Genomic DNA, 27,216 nt, shown 5'->3' with positions numbered 1-27,216 from the left:
GTACAAAATAATAATTCTTATATTATTAATCTAATAATACGAATCTTTTCAATCAAGATGTTCCTTTTATTACTTTCTCAGTTCAAACGAAGAAAAATTGTATCGTAAAAGACTAGAAATTTATCTGTAACAAACCAAAGGTGACAATTCGGAAGCTTAAAAAGCTAATCAAGAAATGAAATTACAATTATTTCAGCGGTCATTTTTGGCTATATTACGCAGCTGAAGAATTAACAACAGAAGTAATTAATTTTATTGAATAATTATTTATTATCGATATTAATGAATATCATCACACAATTATTAATTATTGTTGTTAATTGATTTCTATCTGCAAACTAACAACAGAACAGTGTCGTTTTATAGCGATCACATTTCCCAGGTCATCTTATATAAATCACGATGATCCCGGTCATGTTTAGCTATATCATATGGCTGTAAACTAATTACAGAATTAATTTATATCATTAAACAATTATTAAATAATTTCGATCTGCGAACTAACAACGGAACAGTGTCGTTCTATAGCGATCATAGTTCACGGTTCACTCTGCGTAAATCAGGATGACGACTACTGGGTCAAATGTAAATTAGACGTAAACACGAACGAGTTTATTGGCTGTTTACGTAATCGAATATAGGTATTTAACCACAGGCCGACCTTCCTAGACTCTAAGATGTTTCACCGCGTGGACGGATTAGTTAATTGATACGCTAATCAGATCTTGGAACTAGTTTAATCCATAAGCGTGGACGGAAGCTGACGGCGATTGCCGTGAGACTATTCTAACTGAGCGCGTACACGGAGTAATCTACTATATAGTTTAACGGACGCAGTCGTTTGTCATTCACCAGATAACCAGTGGTTGTTTTGAGGAAAATATAACTTGCGACGAAGGTAAAGTAGCCGTGGCAAGTTTATTTAATAAACAACATGCTTTACGTAATAAACACGTAAAGACAAGGATCTCTATTTTATGATAACAGATTAATACCTTGTTTATGTGTGTTCCCTGATATTATAATCCGAAGACGTAATGTTTACTAATGTTATTTAAGAATGTTAAAAATTGTGATATAATAAAATTAATATGACTATATTATAAGTGTAATATTAACATAAATAAAATTAGTATAAGATACTGATAAAATTCATGACACTTATCAATAGACTGCGAATTTTTATGCGTTTATGGAAAATTTGGGAGTGTAGACTTGCACAGAATGCATGCAATATGAAAAAATATATAAGGTACTCAAAGTATAATGCTTTTTAGAATATTTGTCATAGAAAACCGTTTTCGATATCAATTACATTTGTCTAATTCTATTCTCAAAAATTTGAGTTTCTGTAAAAATCAGCAGACTACCAATTAATACAAAGAACTATTAATGATTAATAGTTTATCGCGTATGAATAATTTTTGTAACATTTAATGGTAATGAGTTTAAAACAAATGCTTTGTTTCTCAAAGTTTGAAAAATAACTCTCTAACGTTTGACACATATCTAGATGTAGGTAATTTTAAATTATTCTTTGGGATTCTTTAAAGTATTTTAACTCTATATTTATGTAATTAAAAATAACAATTTTAAATTCGAACCATTCTGATTTTACTATGCAATTATTCTATCCATGAAATTGACATCATTACCTAACAAAGAAAGAATATGAAAAGAAGAATATGTAAAAAGAGGATTGGAATACAATTGATATTTAATTTTCAACAAAAAGAATTGGTGTTGGTTATACTTTAAAAATGTACATCGATTCCCTCACATGCTTTAAAAGAGAAATTAACAACAAATGGTCAGCACTAAATGACTATTTCTAAAGAAGGAGAATGTGTCTAACAAATATTAAAAATGTTTTAATTATATCTTCAATATAAAACTTAACAACCCAATAAATAAACCATTTAAATCCTAGATTTCACGATTTTGCAACGTCTTTGCAAAATTCTGAAAAGAAAAATTTAATTTGTTTACGATGTTACTCTTTGTACATTCTTTCAGAAATGCACGATAACGCGCCGATAACTTTTATCTCTCTCAATGATCTATTTTTCGAATAACAGATTCTTGGCACGATTTCGAAACGTGTCCGTATCATTTCGAATGTAATCAGTTGATTTTAATTACCAAACGCCTATTCATGTTTCATCTATTGGTCGATCATGTCGAAATCAAATGGCTTGTTTTGTCTTTCCATGTATCTACGGTACACGCATCGTCGTCTACGAACGTTCCAGCCTTGACTTCAATTACTGCGTGTCAGTGATCGTCTGCTTACTACTTTCCCATTTTCCTTCACATTGTTTTAAATATCTGTGAAGTGTCGCGGTTATCTTCTAAATATATACACAGTTTTGCTGATAAGATTCATTAAAAGAAATACTCTTCTGCTTGTCCTCTCATCCACCGTAACGATTATCTGTTTTCATATGTTTCTAACAAATATATTGTTAGAGATAAAGAAAAAGTAGTAAACAACTCGACCGTTTATCACTAATTAATACCGTTTCATAGCATCGATATCCCTGATCTAACGGGATCGTAAGTGTATAATATTAGTTTCGATCTCTTTCTCCTTTGAGTTTCGCGAATACGTTTGTTTGGGATCGTTTATTAAACTGAAGAACTTGATAACCGCAAATGTAAACATATGCAATTAAAATTGAGAAGTCAGCATCGTGATAAACATAAACGCAAAAATTCTGTATAGTAATCAAAATTATACATAGTGGAGTACAAAATAGAATTTGTTTAGAAAAATATTGAGAAAAGATAGAGAAGATGAAAAAGAAGAACATGCATTCTAAAATACAAATATTTTGTTATCAGCTGCATTTCTTTTTCTTTATGCTATCTGTATTTTGTACTTTATTTAAATACTGTGTAAGGTTGAAATCTAACGGTAAAATATAACGAAATAAAGAAGCTTTGGATGAATTTAATGACAATTAAAATTTATATATCCTAATGATGATTAGTTCATGTTTATATTATATTATTATTTGGATTATACGTATTCCAATTTTTCTGTAATAGGAAGAGAAATTTTATTATAATTTATTCGAACGTTATCATGCATTCTTTTAATAATTTATGATGTTTTCTGATAATGAATCACGCGAATATAATCACATATCTCCGTAAATCGATTAAACATTACAATATAAAAAATTCTATCGTTAAATTCTATGGATATTTCCGTTATATTTTATTTTTCGGGAGTCAATTGTACAAATTAAACTGATGATAAAAATTATACGTTCATTTGATACACAAATTGTTATCTGATCAATTACTTGGCTCATCTTCTTCTATAATAAATTCTCGTGTTTTTGTTGATTTTTATACAGTTAACCATTATTCAGTATGTTCTGTTGCTTAATGTAGTGAATGATAACGATAATATCGTAGCAGGAAGAATAGGTCTTTCAAATAAGTGTTTGTGTTTCAACAGAATACATTTTTCTATGTAAACGTAACAAAATAGTAGCGAGATAGCATATTAAAGTAGGATAGTAGGGTAGTAGGGTTCCGCAGACGCTCCTGATAGCTCGTTCGCGATGCAAAAGCAGCTCGAAACTAAAAAGCTAAGCTGCAGCAACATTTTTTATTAATCTGTGCACTCTACAAAAATGTGTCACGTATAATGGAACACGTTATAGGTTTTACATGTATTACGATGTTGTACAAGAAGCATCAAACCTTTTAGAAACTCTTGATATCTTATTGAAATATTTGCTTCAATAATTTTAATAATTTAAAATTTGCATTGGTCCTTTTAATTTAAAAATAGTTTCCTATAAAAATGAACCAAAGTAAACTTTGAGCTTGAAATAAAATTTTCAAATATAAATTTATACTCAGTCTTTTCAGTTCACGTACCTATGTACTTTAACTCAATATAGTTGTAATCATCAAATGGTTCGATTGTCCAAACGTATTCTTAAAGCTTGCTAAGAGATCAAATCTGACTTCAAGTGTTAAGACACGTAAGTACCTACTAACTACTGTTAAGAATCTTCATTGATACAAGTCTAACAGCATACATCAATTAGTAAAAGCAATAAGAATATCATCTCAGTGAGATAGAAAATAATATTGTTTTACAAGTCTAGAACGCTGTTCTCGTTATCGAAAGCTGGCTATTAATCCTTTTCCGAAAAATCTTCCATAAATTAGGCAAGCCATCAGTATAAATTCAATATAATAATAATCACCTATTGTTTGTCAGCCAGAATAGCATTTTTTATAAAAATATTAATTTTTATTGAAAATGATAAGGTAGTTAACGTATGTTGTAAAATTAAATGTATTTTTGCTAAAAGTTTTTATTTGGGACCTAAAGGATTAAGTTTATGTTAAGAATGTTGTTACCCGAATTCGGGTGACGTAGCAGTCAAAATATTAAAGTAATTTCATTCAATGCTGTTTCATTCAACCCTTTTTCTTGTAGAAACATATCTTGAACGTTAATCGAGGTGTTACCGTACTTCCGTGCATAACAACGCTTTTCCCATTTTCTCTTAAGCATTGCTCAGCTATATGTCTACTTTCCCTTGCCCTGATTTCTTCTTTGTATTTGATCTGTGGTTTCACTTGCATCTATACGAATTTTCTCTATCTTGAGTGAGCGAATTTGTAGCTGTCATGATTGACCGTAATCATAGTATCGAATATCTAATTTATCAAACTCAGTTGCTACGTGTTTTAGGTTACATGTCTGCAAAAAAAAGTGAGTCGGAGGTCATTCGCGGTTCAACACGGTATGCTCAGTTGGGAACAGCAGAAATTTCGAACTCGGAAGAAATGGCGACAGATCGAACCAGTGTTTCGTTGCATGCGACACGTGAGCTTATAAATTATAAGTTCGCCAGATATTATGCTAAAGTGTTCCACTGACCTAATCTTATCGATAGAAATGGTTCTTGCTGTTGCACGGCCTTCATTATAAAACTTAACCTGCTTCGAATCCTCTCCTCTCTGTGACATTAACTCGCGTCATCCACATATGACCGTCGAAAGGTACAGTCCAGGGATTGAACATTTGTTTTTAGGTCGTGATGTCAAATAAAATGTAGTATTGTAATAATTATGTTCCTGGCTCAATCTAATAAGTTACTTTATGAAATAAATATAGATGTCAAATAATTACTTTACAAAGAATTACTTTATACATTAACTATGTAATTGAACTCTTGGATGAAATACAAAGTAACTATTAATGTTGAAATCACAGATAAATAGTAATAGTGAGATTTTTAACCTTTTATGCGTTTCAATGGAAACTTATTGGGAAAATTGTGAAATTGAACATTTTCTGAAGCTATTCAAGTTAAACTTAATTATCACTCGACTGTTTATAAAAAAGATATTCAAATGAACAGATGTTAATCAAACGAAACAATATTTGATTTACATAAGCAGAAATATGAAGTTATTTTAATATTTAAACTTGTAATTATGCCCAAGTTGACACATTTCTGAGTGTTAATAAGAAACTAAAATGATTGAACTTTTGGAATATTTTGGAGAACTCACTAATAGTTTCTCACTAAAACAAATGTTGGCTCTAGACAATATTGTAAATAGACGTTGTATCTATCGGTGCGGTGAATAACACGTCGAATAAATATTCACATTCCAAATCTCTATCATTACGTAATACAGGAAACGATGCGCAATGCAATGCCAGAATTTTGAAACACATTTTACACCAACATTAAACAGTGCCTTCCTACAACCTAGCCTTGGTCTAAAATTTACAACTATTGGTTATGATCATCGAATAATTCTCCGCGACCTTCCCGGTGATCTTAAGCCCAGCATCCGATACTTTTCATCGGAAATAACGATTAACATGCAAACTCCTTAAGTAATTACTTTATTATAAACATTAAATAAATTCAATAAAAATGGAAGTAGTTTTTGTAAATAATTTTTCAAAATTTTCACAAGTAAATTGTAATGATTAACGATAAATAGAAATGAAATATAATAATCTAATAATAAATATTATGATAAATTTAAAAACTTAAACAAATTGTCTCCTATAAACATAACGGCAATGACCGTATAAAAATGAAATAATAATGAGCAATAGATAATTCTATCAAACTGGTAATATTATTTATTACTTCAAATTTTAGTTAATTTAATACAAAATTCCACGTGCTTTTGTGTATTGATAATTTTATATAATATAGTAGTTAGAAAGACATTGGACTTATAAATCTTCGTAGACATACAGAAACTGCCAATTCTGATGATTTCTATTCGAGTAAACGACATTTAGCACTAGGAAAGTGATCGTTTTAGTATCTATAGAATTCTTTAGTCTCTTATACTTTTATCGCTCTTTATTAATTTGGACACGAGAGACGTTACTACATTATTATAAATAATAAACGAAGTATGGATTCAAAGGTTTCCGATTGCAAATGCGAATAAAGCTGGAAACTTGAAACCATACCATGACTTTACCAGTTATTTTATCATTGTCCTCAAATGACTATTCAAATGAAAGTGAATACATTTCAAATATATTCAATCTTACTCGAGAGTAATTTTCCGTGAGTAGGTTTCGAAACAATACATTTCAATGATTACCTCACGCTGAGCGAAGCGCTCTTCGAATCAAATTGAAGGGAAGCCATGAAAGCAATTAACAGTAGATACTAATTACCAGCCAGATAGACTGTTGAATTTCTTTCTTATTTACATTTTACTATTTCATCTATGCAATTATTCACACAATTTCACATATTTAAAATGATTTTTAGGGAAACCAGACTAAAAGAAAATTTTGTTTCAACTATGAACAAATTTATTAAAATAAAATAGATAATCTATACATTAGTACGTGAATGTCAATTAAAATTCTCTAGATGTGGGAAATTCCACGCAACATATATTTCCAAAAATTTTGGTTCATATAGACAATAGTTATAAAAAAGTGATTATAAAAAAACAAAACCCTACGTACAAGATATGGTAATATTCATCATCACTAAAATTTTCTATTAGTAGAAATGTTTTATTCTAATAATGAGAACTACAGTTTGTAATTCTTATGTTGTTTCAGTTATATAAACAGCATATGTTTATGTTTCTTCTTCATTTATTATCATTTATAAATGATCTGTATAAGTATGTATGGGATTAAATTCTGAATTTATTTTCACACGTTTTTATCCCTCGTATTCAGTCGAGATAACGAATTCTTTTCACCGGCAGTGAATATATCTCGATCAATAATGGATTATAAAATCAGTTAGGTAATTCAATTTATTTTGAAGTCAATACTTGTGTGCTAATCAAATCATATTCTAAATTTATATCCTACATGTCGATCGCTTAACTAATCGTTTAGGTACACGGATTTTTGGCACGTGTTTGACCTTTTCTATCCGGTTCAATCAATTGAAGAAATCATCTCTAAGTACTGTTTCTATGATATCTAACAATCTACGAAATTTATATCTCAGAAGTTGTTACTCTGACACTCTACGCTATCTCTGACTGAACGAAGTCCCAAAAAGAATTTCAAATTCGAGTTTTATTGGTTCTTCATTGAAGAAATATTACGTTACTATACATAGTAATGTGTTCTTCACTATTGTACTATAAAATGTAGAGATACGTTGAACGTATTTAACAAAACTGAAGACGGAGACCCACAGAATACCTAATAATATCAACGTAACATTAATGAAAATATAAAAGGTAACAAATAATAAAGAAAATAAGTATTTATGAATTCTTCTTAGAAAAAATAATTGAAAAATAATTGAATATCTCTGGTGGCTACGTATAGTTGAAAAATAATCTTATATATAGTTTAATATGTTAGAAAATGTATTCAATGAAGAATTTTAAGAGTTTGACGATAACCTTAATTATATTTATATTATTATATATACATTATATATCATTATTATATATTGATATTAAATAATGGACATTATAGAAACATTAAATGAGTAAATACTTGATCATTAGAGGTTGTGGGTGTTAAAGAATGCTAAACGCAATTGGCAGGAGTGGAACGCAAACGGCATTTCACGTTCGGAAACAACGCTGTCGGTATAGATAACACACCAGCCAAAATAGTTCCGAGTCTAAAGTGCACTAGAGTGTGAGAGTAAACTATACTTCCGGGTAGAAGCGGCAAGGGAGCCGTATAGACACAATCCCGCTCATAAGTATCCGGACACTTCGTGTACTTATAGAGTATCAGATCGTAACTGTTAAGGAAACACTTAAAAGTGTAAAAATTAAAATCAGAAAATTATTTTGATTGTTATTAAAGCTGGAATTAAAATTGTTCGATAATTTAATTACATACTTAACTACGTTTACACTTAAACGATTAAACTATTAGTTCAAACATTTAAGTATTTCACGATCAAACAAGTTTTTATTTGTAATATTTTTATTTAATAGAGAATAATAAGAATTAGAGATTATTCTCTACTGAATAAACATATTAACATAACATATTAACAAACAATACATTGCCATTAAGGATATATCAAAAAAATAAATATTCCATTAACCATTAATTAATAATATTTAACAGTCACATTACTTAATATTATTTTAATACTTCTGATTCGATGATATTTATAAATCTTTTGTACATAGAAACGCTGTATCATATATTTACTGTATCAATAATATACGGATGTTACTGTATCATAGATTTTTGATAAAATCATGTCTCCATACTTTTAATAGGATCACCGAGCATTTAAAATGACTCATTTTTAATATTTCATACAAGTCATAAGTATACGTTCCTTCAGATTTGTTTCACGCAAATAAATCAATTTATTCAACAATCCCTCATAAATTCAACTTTACGGCTTCGGTAATCGTAAGATAAAAAATTCCAAATTAAGTCATTCCAACTTGTCTGCTAATTACAGCGTTAAATGCATCTTTATGCTTCAATTCTGTACAAACAGAACGCAAGTAATTCGCAAGTTTCATTTTCGCGTGAACGTGTAGCATAAACGGTCTACTCGTCGCCTCGCGTACTCTTCGTCATCGTTGTTTGTTACGCATAGGAATTTATTCACGTCGAGGAGTTTCCGGAATGGTAAACAATGTTTGTTCATTGATAAGGGTTCCGTGTCCTTGAAAATAGCTTGTCTCGAAGGCAACACGATTTTCCATCTGTTGGTGCAGTAAACTATCCTCGTTCTTGACTAGTCACGGTTATCTTTGCTTTGCTGTTCCATGATGCATCGTTCGCGAGACACGGTAGCCTGCCAAACTGAACGTGTAATCAAACTTTCCATTCCCAATGTGTATTTCCACGTTTAACGGGTCCGCTGCCGAGGAAATTAAGAACGTTTTGCCATGGACGCCAAAAATTGATTTCAAAGAAAACAAAATTATTTCTGTATTTATTAGAAATAATCAAGTATTATTTATTATTATTTATCATTATTTATTTATTATCATCCAGTATGGTCAATTATTATCCATTATTATTCATTAATATTCGCTAATATTCATTATTATCTATTTATTTATGATTATTTATGATTATTTATATATTATTATTTAGTATGCTTTATTTACTATTACTTTTTTCCCTAAAATTATCGTTCCTCGAAAGTAGCAGTCAATTCAATCTTATAACGCAAACTGCGAGATATCTCCTAGCTGACAGCGAACGGGTTAACGGTTCGTCTATCGAATTAACAGACGCGCGACAACGACGTACGCAAACCGAACAACTAAATGCTCCATCAGTCAGCATTAATTGAGCACTAAGCGTCGTCCATCTAGCGTGCATTACGTTTTAGGCAAATAAATACTAATGGAACAGTTATCGTGTCTACAACAGTCGATACGCTGCTCCTATTTTCGAGGACGTTTAATGAGAACGTTCTACATCTTCCCGCAAAACGATCGATCGCGTCGGTTCGATCCGAACGTAAAGCTCCAATTATCTACCTGCCGATTGTTCGCAATCAGGTATCGAAGATAATAGTATCTTACAAATTTTTATGCTAAAAATTGGTAAAATAGGAACTCTACAAACGATATGGGAAAATAGAATTGATAAAATAGAAACTCCAGAGAAACACACATTTCGCATCTTTCTTTATTTAATACTAAAACTACCGAACGGGTCAAATAGACTCACTTTAGCATTTTTATTTCGCAAGTATTTAAATTATGAAGGTGTTGTTACGAAAGGTCGAATATCAAGAAACGTATTGTTCTAATTGCTCAATAGTTTTAATGTTAATGAAAGCAGTATTAAAAATGTAGGAGGGAATTTTACGAGATTGTACCATGTAAAATATTCTATAGTATGTTTTGCATTGTATTTCGTTTCTGTTTGATGTTATATTCTATATTATGAATGTACGAAAATTTATATAATGTCGGAAACTTCGAGCTAATATTTTATCCATCGAATAGTGGAATATTTATTTGACAGATAAAAGATTAAGTTGGGTTACTTAAGATTTGCGATAAGCATTCGTTATCACACACATCAAAAAATAATCGTTCCTATCACATGGTATCTTCGTACCTCGAACTCCGATTACTTTTCAGTAATCTGTATTTTGAACGTGGTAATGATAATTAACATTCGAATTACTAGGTGGGTCAAAATTGGAGGAATTACGTGCGACTTATCAAGAAGTTATTGAATAAATTGATTTAGTAGTAAGTAAATAAAAATATAAATCAATTAAAATCTCAATAAATGTATTCTTTACGATTTCTATAAGAAAATACAAATCAGTCAATGAAATCGTTTGGTAATTCTAATGTTAGTCGTTTACCAAATATTGTATATTTCTGACTTGCAAGGATAATATGTGATAGCTCGCTTATAATTGCAATATAAAATATAATTATGGATCTAGCTCATTTATAAAAGTAATATACAACATAACTGCAAATATACAAATTTTGAGAAAACATAAGTACGATTTTTATAGTACTCTTAAATAGAACTCAACACCTTTCCACACAATTGAATTTACCGTTATCAATATTTATCGCAGTACAAACGCGATTCTGTATCCAGTGAAACTCGATATCCGTTATTTCTATTATTCAGTTACTCCATTGATAGAAAATGTCATTTTCATTGTTCTCTTATCCTTTGAAACCGTGCATAATGCTGTATAGTACATATCATCTTCTGGAAACCAAACTAAAACAGCGATATAGCAAACCTTGTTATTTTCTTATTTAAAATAGTTAACATATATAAATATGTATATATATTTATTATGCATTGTTATCAATTGTATTAATTATATTGTATGTTATTAGTTATATATATAACTAATTTTTTATTTATTTATTTAATTATATCTCATTTTTATATTACATTTTACATACTTCTAAGCATAATATACGAGTATATTGCGTCGGTAAATGCTGATGACATTTTAAAGGACGAAGTTTGAAATAAACCGTCCATATATAATTTGTCGTATGACATTTTACATTTATTTTTAGTTTTAGAATGCACTGATAAAGTTTTTATGGAAATGTGGTGCTCAACACAAACAGCGTTTAGTATTATACCCAGTTGACGTAACCACTAATACAGACACGCTATTGCTGTATTAACTTTTTGTATAACTAAAAATTTCAGTATAAGTATTGTTCACCGAATGTAGACTAAACGTTGCATTAGCAATTTGTAAGCAATAAGGTAGTTAAAATGTTATGAAACAAGAGACATAATTGAATTCGACTTTCTATAAAATTATACGTATCGTACATATATTCTTGTTTTCAGCCTATTTCTATCAGAAAAGTAGTATCCTACCATTATTTTATTCGAAATACACGTCATTACTAATGGCGCATTGAATAGTAATCCTGTTGTTAGACAAACATAACTTCGTACAAAAATCAGGTCTAAAGAATCAAGTGAGGTACATAATACAGAAAAGCTAGTAGCTAGCAATGCATTACGTGTAACCGTACTAACGAATAACAAATCAATGATCGAAAGTATCAGAAATTAGAATATAAAACTACTAGAAAATTGGGTGAGAAAAAATGAAAGCTGAGCCTTTGCCATCCTCAGCCTAGCCGTTAACACTAGAACAACCAAACGATTAACATACTTAATATGTAATCCTTATAAAAACTATAACAATATATTTTTTGGTTTTTTCATATAGTGATTATAGTATTGAAACTGTTTATTTATCAAGTCATTTCAAATATTTAAACCTTTTAAGATATCAATAGTTGCGAAATAAGAAAGCTGAATCTCATCATTTTTATGAGTACGGTTGTTCGAGTGTTAACACATTGTTCACTGATAATTACACGCAGAAGCTATCCAAATAAAGTTCAATATACTTTATTCCCACATAATGAATTGAAATGAAACTTTTGTGCATGTTTTCTACATAACTTTAAATATTTTGCTTTTACAATATTCTCTATTGCCCTGCGTTTCAAAAATTGAAATAGTTGATGCAAGTGCAAACACGAGTTAACTCGTGATTGGTCAACAACGTGTTACGTGATCTCCTAGCTACCAGAGACTGCTACTTACATAGCTCTAGATTTACAGACATTTACTGTACAGTTTGTTCTATCATTCTTAGAAAAATTGATATTTGTTCATTTATATTTTATAAATTAGAGTTTTAAAAGTGAACAATTAGGATACATATTCGTGGAACTGCATCAATCCAAATTGCCCGAAAATTTACAAAATATCGTTTATAAAATTCAATATGAGTCAAATTGATTCGTTTCGTAAGTCTAGTGTTAGAGGATACACAATGTACGGTGTGACACGATGAGAAGATCGACCACATGTATGTACAATATATAAGTAGTCATTACAAGAGCCGATACGATCCTTCAATGTGAATAATGAAACTCGATGCAGAATTCACGGGTTGTCGTCTAAACAGGATCGCGTGTTCGAGACCATCAGAGAGTAGTCTCGCGACACACATTCGTCGCGAGAGTTTCGGCGCGCGCGTCATCCGGCCGATTACACGTGTTGCTGCGGCCGCTATCAGCGCTCTTACTTCCACTCTCGTTAATACGAAAGAACATCGGATCGATTCGCAGTACACGGATATACATTCTATCGCCATGGAGACTCGCGAAAACATATCCACGCGATTCTCGAGACCCGATGACCCATCGGCAACACGCGGAGAGTTCAGTGTGTCGGCCAGAAAAAAACAAGTCGCTTGCTTCGCTCGTGGGCTCCGGCTCGCTCCACACCGATTAACCCTTTGTGACCAAGTGTTATGCAGCTTGCCAACACCTAATTTTTCTGTTATTTCTCGAATTTCCAATGTGATTTCAATCTGCAAACACCTAACTTTGCTATTATTTCTAAAATTTTGAATGTGATGTTTGTGAGTCATCAATGTGAGTTTTGTTACATTCAATTTATTATTTAAAACGTTATAAAGTTCAAGACAAATAAATTTCCAATTCAATAAACGTAATTTTTTCTTTGATATCCTGCCACCTTCTTATTCTTCAAAATTTTTATATTTATTTTTTGTTAATTATTGTATATTATTTCTAGTATTAAGTTACTGCAAATTACTAGTAAAAGTAAAACTATTAACATGAGTAGAAGAAAGAAATTGGATTGTACAGTCCACAATCGTTTTCTGATTCCCCTTGTAACCGGCCGACATTACAAAACCATAAAAATACAGATAATTTTTTTATGAACGATTCATTCGAGCTTGTTAATTTAATAGCTCGTGAGATTACAGTCACTGTAGTAAAAAAAGGAATAAAATATTTTCATGGTGTTATTACGCTTCAAAGGAATTCAGAAAAGCGTACTGATTGCGGAAGATTAATTGCGCAGGTATTCCCCTTTACTTGGATCTGATAAGTTAAAAAACAATCAAGCTTGCCAACGAAATACAGGCAATTAACGGAGCGTATAAACCGGTTAGCACCGTAGTGTTTACGGAAGTTGCACCGCGTTATCAATGTCACGGACTCCTACGATGGATAAATAAATCGCAGGTATCTGATATATACGCTGTGTAATTTAATATCATCAACACAACTTTTTTTCTATTATACTTATCGGTGGATTACAAGATTCTGATCGAATCGCAACAGCTATCCGTCGTAACAGAGTTCTCACCGAGAAAAATATTACTTTGTATCTTTTCTCATTTCCTGTATGATTTAGATCAAGTCTCAAGCGAGATTACAAATCGTTATTAGCTACAAAGAGTTGATGCTGAAAAGCTATTAGCTACTTTAGTAATGTATTACACATACAGTAAAGTATTTATTATATCTAAAATTTATTTCGATAACTTTTGTCCTAAATTATTCTTGAATAAAATTCAACACTCAGAAACTAAACGGTAATTCTAATTACGTCTTACGAAATGCTTACAAGAAAAATTTACTTTAAGAAATCGATTTTTGTAGTAATAGCGATAGGAACCTATTCATATTTTATTAACTATATACACAATTTTACTCTCACTAATGCACTTCGTTTTATAAACTTAAGATGTACAAAATATAAATATATAATATTTAAATATAAATTTAAATTTCGATATGATACCGAGTATCACCGTAAAATCCTCTACGTTACAATTTAGTAGTTTAGAATGAGATTTAAAGCCTAAAGGAGTCTTAGCCCCTTAAGACTCAATTTGCATATAAATTTTTAAGCAAACATATTTCATCTGAAATGAAACATTAAAACAATGCTACTGGAATTTATATTGTGTTTTATTTTATCGCATACCCGAATATTATATGATAACATGTAATATCTTTTTCTCATAAAAAATTAGTTGTTCTCGAGTTCAATTCGTGTTTAATCGCGACCGATTCAATAATAATGTAACAATATAATAATATAATAATAGCATCCAAATGACTCTCAGGACTGATCTTTAACACGTTAAATGCCGTGTCAGTCACCGATGACCGACGCTTCTAAATTACTTGAAAAAAATTACAATATGCAAGATGACTGCTATGAACTAAAAATATTTAAGAACACAAATAAGTTAATAATAGTGGAATGTAAGAATTCTGATGTCAAATAATTAATAATTGTTTCTATTTAGCTTAGCTTCGAAGGAACAAATCATGTATAAAACGTTTAAAACATCAGATCGTTTAAAGTATCAGAATATCCAGTTTACTCCAATAATCGGACGCGAAACCGCTAATCCCATATCTCGTATTACTCGAATAAACGCGGTTCTTGGAACTGATCGCGGAATAATCGGCATCGTAGTCAGTATCTATGTGCCCCCCGTTTGATCTTATTCGAGTGCGTACTCCGTTCCTCTAAAAGCATCTTTCAATAATTGATTGGAACGCAAGTTCGCGGCGGCCGTTTCAGCAAATGAAAATTTCATACACAATCGGGTGTACCTGCTATTTTCATTATGTAGGTCACTTTCGAAGGTTGCTTGGTCCTTCCTTAGCCGTTTATATAAAAATCAATATAATTGGAACGTGCCACGAACGTGACGAATGATTTTTGAACACGGAATTAGCGGAATTTATTATAACTTAACCTACTCATCGATCATATAATCTATATACGTCGAAAAAGGTTGTAAATCTTTCTTTAATGTTCACGTTCCTTAAGATCGTACGATGATCATCGCCGTTTAATGATTCTCGAGTTTGTGTTTCTATTTTTTTAAGAAAGGGAATAAGTACTTAAAAACGTTCGATTTTATTTCATTCAAAAATACAATCGAGAAACGTTAGAAAGAAATGTTTCTCCAATATAAGAGAAATAACATTGGCTATTCAAATCAATTTGACGTGAAAGCAAAATTTTGTTTTCAATTAACTTTATTGTCACAAAAGCATTAATGCAACTTGAATAACTGAATCTCTATTTTAGAACGATTTTCACAGAGAAACTTGCTTATGTAGACCAACATGCATTACAGACTCATTAAAATACATTCAAATGAATAAAACAAAACAAAATAAATAAATACAGTAAGAATCTGTACTGGAAACCAAGAATCAACAGTAGGTAACTATTCGATGTACCATCAGAATATTAAAACAACTGACTGATTCCTATGAAAGCAGTATTGATAAATTAATTTAAAGATAGGCAAAGCACCGTATCGCTGAGAAACGCGGACAGTGATCAAGCCTTCTTTCATTTTACCGTTCATTGAGAAGCAAAGTGAAGAGAACCCACCAGTTAATATCCACAAGATTCTTTTCAAAGGCAGATGTCATAAAATAGTTGGTCCGCGTTGAATTGCACGGTTTCAAAGTGATTCAGTTTTATCTGTACCGCGATGAAATGAAATATTCATGCAATCGACACAATAGACGACCGAGCGCTAAGAACCGTGAGCATCCTCTACACAGAATAAAATACAAGATTGTTTTCTCGGTCCTCTCTTCGTATTAGCGAGAAGATAATATCCTCCGTTGAATCGAAAATCCTGATACTCGTGGCGTACCAGTTTCCCGCCTAAGACAGTGCTATCAGAGCTCGTAGCGATGCGCGAACAATCTACTCCGTTTCGTCCGTAAAATTATCAAGCAGTCATCCCGTCTTTGTCCCGAGATCACGAGCATTGTCCATCCTTCCCAGTTTTGAATGATGCAACCTACATATGAGTCACTACAATACAATAACTAGAGAAAAGTTATGCGATAAGTATACATAGATTTTGAAAACTCCCCTTTAAACAGAAAATCAAATAATCATTGTAGAACGTACTTTACTTCATTATTACAGTTGTAGTTTTAGCCTAAAGAATATGTAAAATGTATAAAATAGCATAACTTCGAAGTAATTTTTATTATTATCGCAAGTTTCGCATGGCTAAAGGAATATTTATTATTTCATAGTACTACACTCGATAACAAGGAAATTTATTTTAAACATGAAATATTAAGAGCCAATGAACCGCTTTTATAATAAAGTCTTCAAAAAATATTAAAGTAGAGTTAACCGATTTGGCTAATGAGCATCACAGTAAAGCAGAATTGATACATATTTTTATATAGAATACCGTTATTATTATTAAGTTATAATAATATAAAACGAATATATTATTTGTTTTAAGAGATTTAGAGCAATCCTTAAAAAAATGAGAAGCATACTTAATCGAATATTCTAGAAAAGCGTTGTAATTGGCAACATTATGCATTTTTATAATAAAAATTCTAGCTATGCAAGTAAATTTTAGGCAATTTCATTTTTTACATCGTACTAAAAGAAACACTGTTCTATTAATTTTTCTGCCAAATTCATTGAACCATTTTTCTTTGTAAGTTTAGATGTTAATTATGATTTTCGCTTTATAAAAAAATTAATTAATTTTGCTACATTTCCAATAATTCTATCATATTTCGAATTTTCTTAGCGACATCAGTTTCCCAGATTCTTCACCAGCTATTTGAGACCTTCAGCGAAGGTAGATAACAAAAATATGTGTCAGAGACTTCCCTTAATGTATGTCACTTCCGTGTATTCCCTTGATAGTCTCAAAACACCGTACTCAGCACAAGTAGGTCAGTCAATGGAGCACTACATAGGCCGTAACATTTGTTACACCATGAAAAAAAACAAAGATAATTATAGTACACAGTGTGTTAAAAAAAAAGTGTCGCAATATTTATATAAGGAATCGGACACGCTGTGTCGAGTAAAAATATTTTAGTGAACATAAGTAGAAATTTCACCTGTTTCTACAATACAACAATTCCTACGTATTTCTGTTAATTGAGAATGCCTCATTTTCTCAAAAAGTACGTGTAATGCAAAGATATATTTAACACAAAAATTACAAAGTATTATATAAATATCAAGTTGTCATTTGTTTGACCGTGAGGTGACCTTGAAACGTGCTACAAAAGTCAAGTTAAAATTTTTCAATGGATCTCTACATTCTTTGTTGCATGCTTCTGTAGCTTACATTCAGACGTTTTCAAAACATTGTAAACTTGTTATTTTCGCATAAATTGTTACCCAGAAAATTGACGTGTTGTTAGCAGAGGCATTACCTAATATAGTATACCGCGGCGAGGTTATTCAGTCGGACTTATTAAACGACTCCCAGTCGCCACTTGGTTCAATGTAACGAAACTATAAAATTTAATACTGACTATTAAATTATGTCATAATAATGTAATAACTTTAACAATAACGTTTCGCTTCATGAAATATAAAAATAAAATATTTCCGATCCCTGTTTTATAAATTTTTGTATTTATGTGTGATTTCTGGTTATATCACACCTGATCCTCGATTTATGCGAAAATCCGTTCCACGTGGATTCGTTTTACTTCGTTTTTATTCGTTTCGTGAAATCGCGTAAATAGAGCTTGCCAGTACAAGAGAAAACAAAATATTGAAGGGAAAAGCTGGTAGACGTTTTAGAAATACATATTTATTTCACATAAATTAACAAAAGAAATAATAATAATAATGACATTTTAGAAAACAAAAGTATATTTTATTCGCTGTTACTAAATTCAGATCGCGTAAATTGGGATCGCTTAAAAATGACCACTTTCATCGGAAAGTGCTGATTATTTATAGTGAAAAATCTTTCGAGTGCAAAGGGTTAACACTTTGATGGTCGCTGCACAATCGCTGTTAACAGTTATCAGACAGTGTTACATAGGCGTAACTGCGCACCACTATTCTCAAATTGCGTGTAAAAATGATTTTAAGTCGTATATTTGATGTTTGTGTAGGATCATCTTATCTAAGGGTGACGTCATCTGACGTTAAATTGCGTTATGATCCAGTCGATAAGGTGTTAATATATATTATTTACTTTAGTCAAAAACTACTGCTTTCATTGCCTACGTGTTTCAATTATATCAATAAGTATTAATTTTGATTATAACACAATAGACTGCGGAAAGCAGCGATTTCCAAACTAGGAGGCGCAGACTTGTGTAAAAAGAGGCGCGAAAAATTTAATCAATATAAATATATCATTTATAAGTATGTCTGTATTATTTTATGAAATAAATGTAGAATATTCGTCAAGATTCAATTTTTTTTACAACAGTACACTGACGATAATTTAGCACTAAAACTATTAGATAAATCAAAATGACCCATCCCTTATTTCTTCTTTCACAGTTATTGAAAGCATACAAATGCTTCTGTGAAAAATGATTAAAGTAGCTGATTTAGCAATATGAAAATTAAAATCCAAGTCAATTGACATCTTAACGCCAGAACTATCGCAACCATCAAAATAACGGGTTTCAGTTTTCTTATTTCGTATATATTAATATCTTCAGAGTGATAAATATCCGATATGATTTTAAGAACAGATGAGTTCACTTGAATACTATAACGAATATGTAAAGAAATTGAAAAAAATCTATCGGTACTATAATCACGTATAATCATATTAAACGCTCGGTTACATCAATAACTAGTATCAATACTCACTGTTCTATAATTTCTATAAAAAAGTCTTCAGTCAATTTAATTGCTCGGCAGTTCTAGGTTAAAGTCGACGAGAGAAGTGTACGGCTATGAAAGTGTTAATGTCGGTGGCACTCCTTTAAATGCCTGTATCTCGATAACGGTTTATACGGAAATAACAAATTTGCATTGTTTTTAAAAACTGGCGAATATTTTAAACCAGTTACACGTAAAGCTAACAACAAAATTATTCTGACTTTGTGTATATATACATATATATATTTCTCGAAAACGGTTGAGATTTCGTTGCATGTTTACTAATATTTTTTTACTTCGTGTAGTGTGTCCTATTTACCATATAAATACTGCATTACTTTTTTCGAACACCCTGTATAGTAAACGTGGTCGTGTGTTGCTCGCCTGGAACATCGCTCATTAGCATTTAAAACATGGTAAGCTAGAAAAATGCTCTCGCATCCACGCAGCAAACCATAATAACAGAAGATAATAGCTCGGTCATTACGTTATTAACGTATCGCTTTGAATTCGAAATTAACGCTTATTTAAACGAATTAACACTGTTCCTACCGACACTCCACGTATACCTATTCCTACCGCGACCAGTCAAATGACTGCTCTTTAGTACAACTTATATCTTTTAATATAGAATGAAGATAATAGCCAATTTGACAATATACAAATATAGTTTCTTTTATTTAGAAGTATATAATTTACATTTTATTCCTTTTCGCCGCATTTTTTACAAATAGGTTTGTCGATTGTACATTTCCCACGCAGGTACTTTTTACATTTTAGACAGATTTTGTTAATCTTATTGTTTGTGCAATATTTTATTTGGCATGGTTTCCGTTCACGTGAATCTGTACTTGTATTTGTGACGGGTGTTGCTTGATTTTCTTTGCTTAACTCTAATTCTTATTGATATTCAATAGCAAGTTCTTCTGCCAATTGAAATAAAAATTCCTGCCTCGAAATTTCTTCTCCCGTAAATTCTTTATATAAAATCCATGCATTATCCCGGCTAAATCTAGGATATAGAAAAATACCTGTAAAGGCCATCTCCGACATTTAGATTTTACCGATTGTACCGAGGCCGATAGGCGAGCGAGAACTGTAAACAGTTGGAAGTACCGTAAAGCAGTCCCTGAAAGATACTTTTTGGCTAAAATCATGCCACAACTGCATTACTTTTAGTGTTATTGTAGTGTTTTTCTTTAACTTTTCTTAATTTTGCATTTTAATGCATAATGTCTTTGTACAAACTGTCGAAATTCGACAGAACATTTGCACTTCTTTTTGCTTTTAAATTCTTTCTGTTGGTGGTGGTATAAACACAAATTAAGAGAGATTCTTGGCACGACAGGTCTGCGCTAGATCACCTTCCGTTTCAACGACCCTAGAAATTCGGGTTACATCGAGTCTCGACACCGCACTCGTCAACCTTCGAGTTCTATTCATGTAGCAGCTAATTCATAATATTTCAGTAAAATTCTTTCCACATAGAAAACGAAATAAAGAAATCCTATTGTCTGAAATTATACTGTAGCATGAAAAGAAATAAAATAATAATATTTAACAATAAAATGTCACTATAAAATTGCAATTTATTTCTATTCGCTCTGTATGTATTTCATGACTGTATATAACAAATAATTATCTCTACTTTTAAATTTGTATTTAAATAAATGATGTGTATTTTTAGAAAAATGTTTGTCCTACTATTTATGAATTATTTGAACTGTATTTTAGTATTATAAATTTCTTTTTGTTAGCTTATTCATTATTGTAATAATTTAGTACTTCAGAAAAATGTTAACACTGGCAAAAAGCAGAATTGTTAAAACGATAAATATTTCCTGTAACGTATTATAGAATATATACATACGTGTACAAGGCCCTCAGTCTGAAAGTGAAATATCTGTTTCAACATATGAACAGTATGCGATAATTAAATTGGATTGTTATACGTTTCTGTCAATTGTAAATCTTTCTTAACTTATCAGCATATTGGGAAATGTACATGTGTATAAAAAAAACGATTCCTCTTAACTTATCAACTGATTACAAAATCAAAAACTAGCATTTGTAAAAGAATATAAATCAATATAGCAAAAACTTCGATAAAGCATCGTCAAATTGTTACGTTATCATTAAGCTATTAAACCCATTAATAAAAAAAACTACATTTCTGTTTACTTTCTTGTACTATAAATTATAGTATAAAAAACTAAATAAATTATAGTAAAACAGTTAGATTTAATTTTGGATAAATACATCATAAAATGGACATGAATTTAATGATCAAAAATTGAATTCTTTTTCTGACAATTAGTCTAATTATTTATATATTATATTGAATGTTTATACACGAATATTACAAATTTACCCATACTAATAAATTACTTTTAGCGATTAACATACTGTTAAACAAATAGTATAAAACTGCGTTAAAATAATAAAACCAAATACATTTTAAAAGTGCAGAAAAATTCATAATAAATGTAAGAATGCATTCAATGGATCACAATCACGTTTGTACGAGCAAATATGTATGCATCTTTCCTTGATATCATTAAATAAAATAATCCAACATAACTCCTTCAATAAATCACGTCTCTAACAAATGGAAACGTGATTGTTTATAAAACACTTCAGCTCTTCCTATACTTATACGAAGTTCGAATTCAGCTGTTGTAGTATAATTAATTTTATAATATGACAAAGACTATTTCCGATCAGTCACGTTGCACCGGTACAAACAAACGTTACTCGTCCAAGAAACATTCGTGGCGCGTTTGAATTGGTCCCAGTAATTGAACCTAAAGTGTCAATGATCAAATTCACAAACTTCCATGCGATTGAGTCACATAAGAACGATCAACAGGATATTACAGAAGACCGCAAGATAAACTTCAACAGTTTCGAAACAAAATTCACGAGACACGCATATATTAATCTTTACCGTTATTTCATCAACCAACAAAATTTCTATCAACGTTTCATCATATCATACATTGACCGTCTTTATAATCAAGAAAAAATGAAAAAAAAGTTAACATCCTTTAAAGTCGATATCCTCGTATGTACAAATACGATAAGCACGTTCATCGGCCATTGTTACGCGCGACCAGAATATACCCGCGAGATTCAAATAAGAGCAGCTCTGATCGTAAACAGCGCAAGGTAGTAGTGGAGAACAGTGTTTCGTGGGAAAAGTTGAAGAACCTTTTCACCCGATCGAATTTCTAATGGCTTGATAGCAGAGGTTGAAAACAGTTATGAGATCAGTTCCGGTTCTTTGAACAGTTATGAAGAACCGAAATAAAGTCACAACTGTTATCAAATATATTAGAGTCCTGAAATATATCAGATATTATATCGGTTTCGTAACTGTTATTTTTCGATTCTGCGTTTCGTTCAAAACCGAAGAATAACAGTTATAGTTTCAAAATAAATGCAAAACCGAAAAATACCAATTATAGAACCTATATAGAACCAATATAACATCGTTCTTTTTCAATGCAGCTCAGAACCGATGTACCTAATAACAGTGACTTTATTTCTCCATCACTTTCATTCGGAACCGACGCACAACAGTTTCAAACAGTTATTTTCAACACCTTTTCAGTCCCTGGTTGACAGCGATGATCGAAGATCGATTCACGCGGAAAATAATGGAAACAACGTTGTACTCACCGGTGTTAACGACGATCGAACGGAAGAGATACGTGTGGACGACGGTACACGATGCGCAACGATCTACGATTAGCGAAGGTAATCGAGCGGTAGCAGGCCTCCCGTCCTGTTCGCGTCTCTTCGCGAAGAGTTAAAAGGCACTGGTCATAAAGGCAACAGAGCAGCTGATAGCGCGGCCCGTGTTACTACCATCGGAGCGCGACCGCGATATTTATGTGGAGAAGCGTTTCAGCGCACGCGTCGCTCACCCCGCCACGCTGTCGCGGTCCCCCACCCCGCGACAACGCGGTACGGCCGATTATCCGATGCGATCGTTGTTGGGTCCATTCGATCGTTAGACGGTGGAAAATTCGTGTTCCCTCTTCTCTGTCTCTCCGTGCACGCATCGCTGTGGCCGGCCACGCAACACGCTTGCCAGTCACGAAACCACGACGGAAATTATTCGCGGTTCCCCGTCCCCGGTGACGTAACTTATGAACTTATTGAAGGCCGTGAGAGAACATCGCTGCGGAATCCGATGGAAATTTCAAGGCGGTTTGGTTCATTGTCGCTTTTTCTTTTTATTTTTTCTGCCTGGACACTATAGCTAGTCCCTTTCCTGGATTGACGTCCTTAATTCGTGATTCAACCGGTGACTCTGTTGTTCCATTATTTGTATGCTTTTTTTAAATTTCATTTTTCATGTTACATCAATTCGTCGATGTTGTTAATAACTGTGAATATCAGATAATTGCAAAACCCAACAGGACCGGACGATTGCAATTATGAAGGTAGAATCGAATCGATCCTGAGAAACAAAGATTTTAGCATTTCGGACGTAGAAAACACGAATAAAGGAAAAAAGGAAGACTGAGGCTCGGAGTGTTTGGCAATGTTAACCTGTTAACTGTGGAATTTAGTTCCAAAACTCTCCCGTTTTACGCGCAATGAAATGAAAAAAATGAAGTGTTTACTTGTCAAACGCAGGATGAATGCATGTAGGGTATATTTGAATGAGAAACTAAAACAAAACGAAGAAGAATTACATGTTTATGTGAAAAAATAAAGAACTCATCGTTGAAAGAATTAGTATAATTTCAAGCTTTAAGAAGACGTGTAGACTCGTTAGACGTAATTAACTAGTTAAAGGCTAATTCTTTGCTGAGACATTAAAAGACATTAAATGCTCGTGATAAGTTTGAGACCTTTAACTCGAAAATCAACATTTTTTATTTTTTACTTTTGATGAGTGAAATTTTCATCGTCATGTTTGTTATATCTTTCTGATTAAAATGATATCAAACTTTCATCGTCGTGTTTGTTATGTCTTTCTGATTAAAATGACATCAAACACGATAGATTTACCATCGTAATTGCTTGTATAATAAGCGATTGAAGTTTCGGATATAGAAAAGGACGTTGAAATCGTCGAATTCGACAATAGTTGGATCATGTTACACCATTCAACCGCGACCGACCGTCGAACGTTATGATATGTTAAAAGGAACCTGTTGGAGATGTGGTGAAGATGACGATGTTGCAATTATCCAATATTCACTGTACTTGGTATAATTTACATAGATACTCACCGGTTTACATCAGATTAGGCCTATCCAACAGATCTTTTCGCGAGCAAGGACAGCCTCGATTACCCACGGGCAGAGTTTTAAGCAAAGTCACAGGCATATGTTCCCGAAGTGACGAAATTACAATTGTGTCTGCGCGTTAAGGCCTTAAGTCTTTCGTCCCTTAATATGTATTCTTTTTTAATATAAATTTTGTGAAAAACAACTTACGGCTGCACACTAATCAATTGAAACACATGTACTGATTAGCACTGAAGCTGTTAGCCTTAAGCATAGATCCTCAGGTAGTACAATTTTCCTTTATCTAGCCATTTTATACCTTTCCGGTAATATAAAATATTCGCGGTATTTACCTGAGTGTGCCATTCGAGACGCAAGTGTTAACTGCCTAGTCCGTTTTCGTATCGTTCGATTCTTGTTAATTTGAGGAAAATAAACTGCAGTCAAACGGAAACTAAAATCATCTTTGTCTGTTTTCAAAAAGAATTCGGTCCTGAAGCGGTTAATATCTAAAATGAGATGAAAAAAGATAAAAACGTATTCTTCAGTCTAGACATCAAATGGTAAACGGACTATACCACGGAAAGTGTAATCGTCCACCATAAATGTTAACCCGAAATCATACGTGAGGTGTTCAGTATGCCACGAATGATTCCTTAAGAAGAATTTTACACATTTTCCATCTTTCATTCATACCGGCTACTACTTTGTAATTCTAAACGAGTTGAGATGTGGGAAACGTTTGGCAACGTGTTGACGGGCACTGGATCTTGATATATTTAAGGAAAAAGGACAGTGCGCATTTTAAGAGGAAACGAATTAACGAATTAACGATGAAATTTTCTTAAAAGAATCGAAATGTTAAAATGTTCAGTAATAAAAATATTTTCATCAGTCTTTCGTTAGTGCTTCGATAAAGATCTTTTCATCAGTAATAAAGATATTTTTTAAAAGTAAAAAGTATGGAGGTCCATATATTCTATTGCTTTGTAATTGTCATTTATTTCATTTACAAAAAGTATGAACATACAAGTTAGGTTGAAAGAAAGGAAACATTGACCACGATTAATAAAGTTTCTATTTTTACTCTAAACTTATAAATCTCTTAACGAGTGAAACAATTTTCAACTGCATTTTAACTCGTTTAAAATATTTTTCACCTTTCTAAATTTGCGTAAACATTTACAGTTTAGTCATAAGGATTTCCTCCTTTCACAGGTCAGTTTACTACTATAATTTTGCTTCGATAAGCGCTCTATAATTGCATCACCATTTCCGCCGTTAGTTAAATTAGCAGTACTTAGTATATGAGGTCATGCTTTACTTTTACTAATCGCTCACGAAATAACTATAAAATAGTATGCACTATTTTTCTAATCGCATTACAATTCTGAATATATACGAATAATGCATGGTTATATTTTTTATTTTGTTTTAATAATTCTCTTAGTTTTTGATAGATATTTCGCAGTCCTTTATTCTCGACTTTAATAGAGAGTAAAAAAAAATGTATTTAAAAAAAATAAAAAGCACATATATTTCTGAGCATACAGAAATTCGAGTTTAACATTGTTACACTTACGATCAACCTGTTAAATGTGTTACACCTATTATATCTTATAAACTATTAGAGATGACAATATATTTTAAATGCTAAGATGTATGATTTTTGTGTATGGTAACGTAATAGAAATGATTTTTTATCAAATAAAAAAGTGAAGTATGACATTACTTGCATATAGGAACATTCCTGCATATCTTTAAAATTGTAATATATATAAGAGATATTTTAAATAAAAATAGAATATTTTTTATACTTTATAACACGAAAATATTACATTAATCGATATTTTTTGTTTAAATAACAGATTCTTCACCATCTTCGTTATAAAGACTTTGAATTTTCTGTCTTATCGAGCAGTATGCACTATAAATGCAGATAAATATTTAGAATATGTTAAATTTCCTGGGTATATAGCAAAATGTTAATAATGAACGTTTTTAACAAAGTAGTTGATATATTGATAACTTTCGCCATGCTTATTTGCACTATTTTCGTAATGAGTTTTATTTGTACATAAAAATAACTAAAGATACTCAGCAAAATAATCTTTCCAGTGTTTACAATTTCACATTAAATATTCTATTATTAAACAATTAAAATAATAAAAGATATAGAATAATGATGTGATCTACGAATAAATTTATTATTGATACACGAAACGCAAACGTCTAAAACTATTGAAAGTTCCAGATATAACATTAGGATTACCTTCGTCATTTATTTTTATTATTCATTGTTGATACGTTTCCGTTGCATCGATGCAATTTAAAACAATTTTGCTACATCCTATCGTGACCAGATAGATCTTCCGATCAATTTTTCAATGATTCGCCATTGTATAAGCCGCGACACAAATATTTTCGTGGAATGAGTTTTAACGACATACACGCGTGCGAGCGCACACCGACAACAATGAAAAAAACACACACACTTCATTTAGT

The 27,216-nt window shown here is 31.6% G+C and overlaps 1 protein-coding gene across 3 annotated transcripts in view; it reads right to left on the bottom strand.

Moving 5' to 3' along the window:
• Gs2 (glutamine synthetase 2) overlaps positions 1 to 23,360 on the bottom strand; it is a 38,947-nt gene extending 15,587 nt beyond the window's left edge. The window contains exons 1-2 of one of the 3 annotated variants that reach the window (XM_031973376.2): positions 23,147 to 23,298; positions 21,336 to 21,353 (exon numbers count right to left, since the gene is read on the bottom strand). The gene's annotated coding sequence lies outside the window, so the exon portion shown is untranslated. Of the gene's footprint in view, positions 1 to 21,335; positions 21,354 to 23,146 lie in introns of all 3 variants that reach the window. The other 2 variants (XM_031973377.2, XM_031973375.2) reach the window with 2 other exon arrangements.
• Positions 23,361 to 27,216: the final 3,856 nt, after the last annotated feature.

Source organism: Nomia melanderi, chromosome 4 (genome assembly GCF_051020985.1).
Source record: "Nomia melanderi isolate GNS246 chromosome 4, iyNomMela1, whole genome shotgun sequence".
In the NCBI taxonomy this organism is placed as follows: domain Eukaryota; kingdom Metazoa; phylum Arthropoda; class Insecta; order Hymenoptera; family Halictidae; genus Nomia; species Nomia melanderi.
Note: the sequence above shows the minus strand (reverse complement) of the source record. Positions and strands in the feature narration are given on the sequence as shown.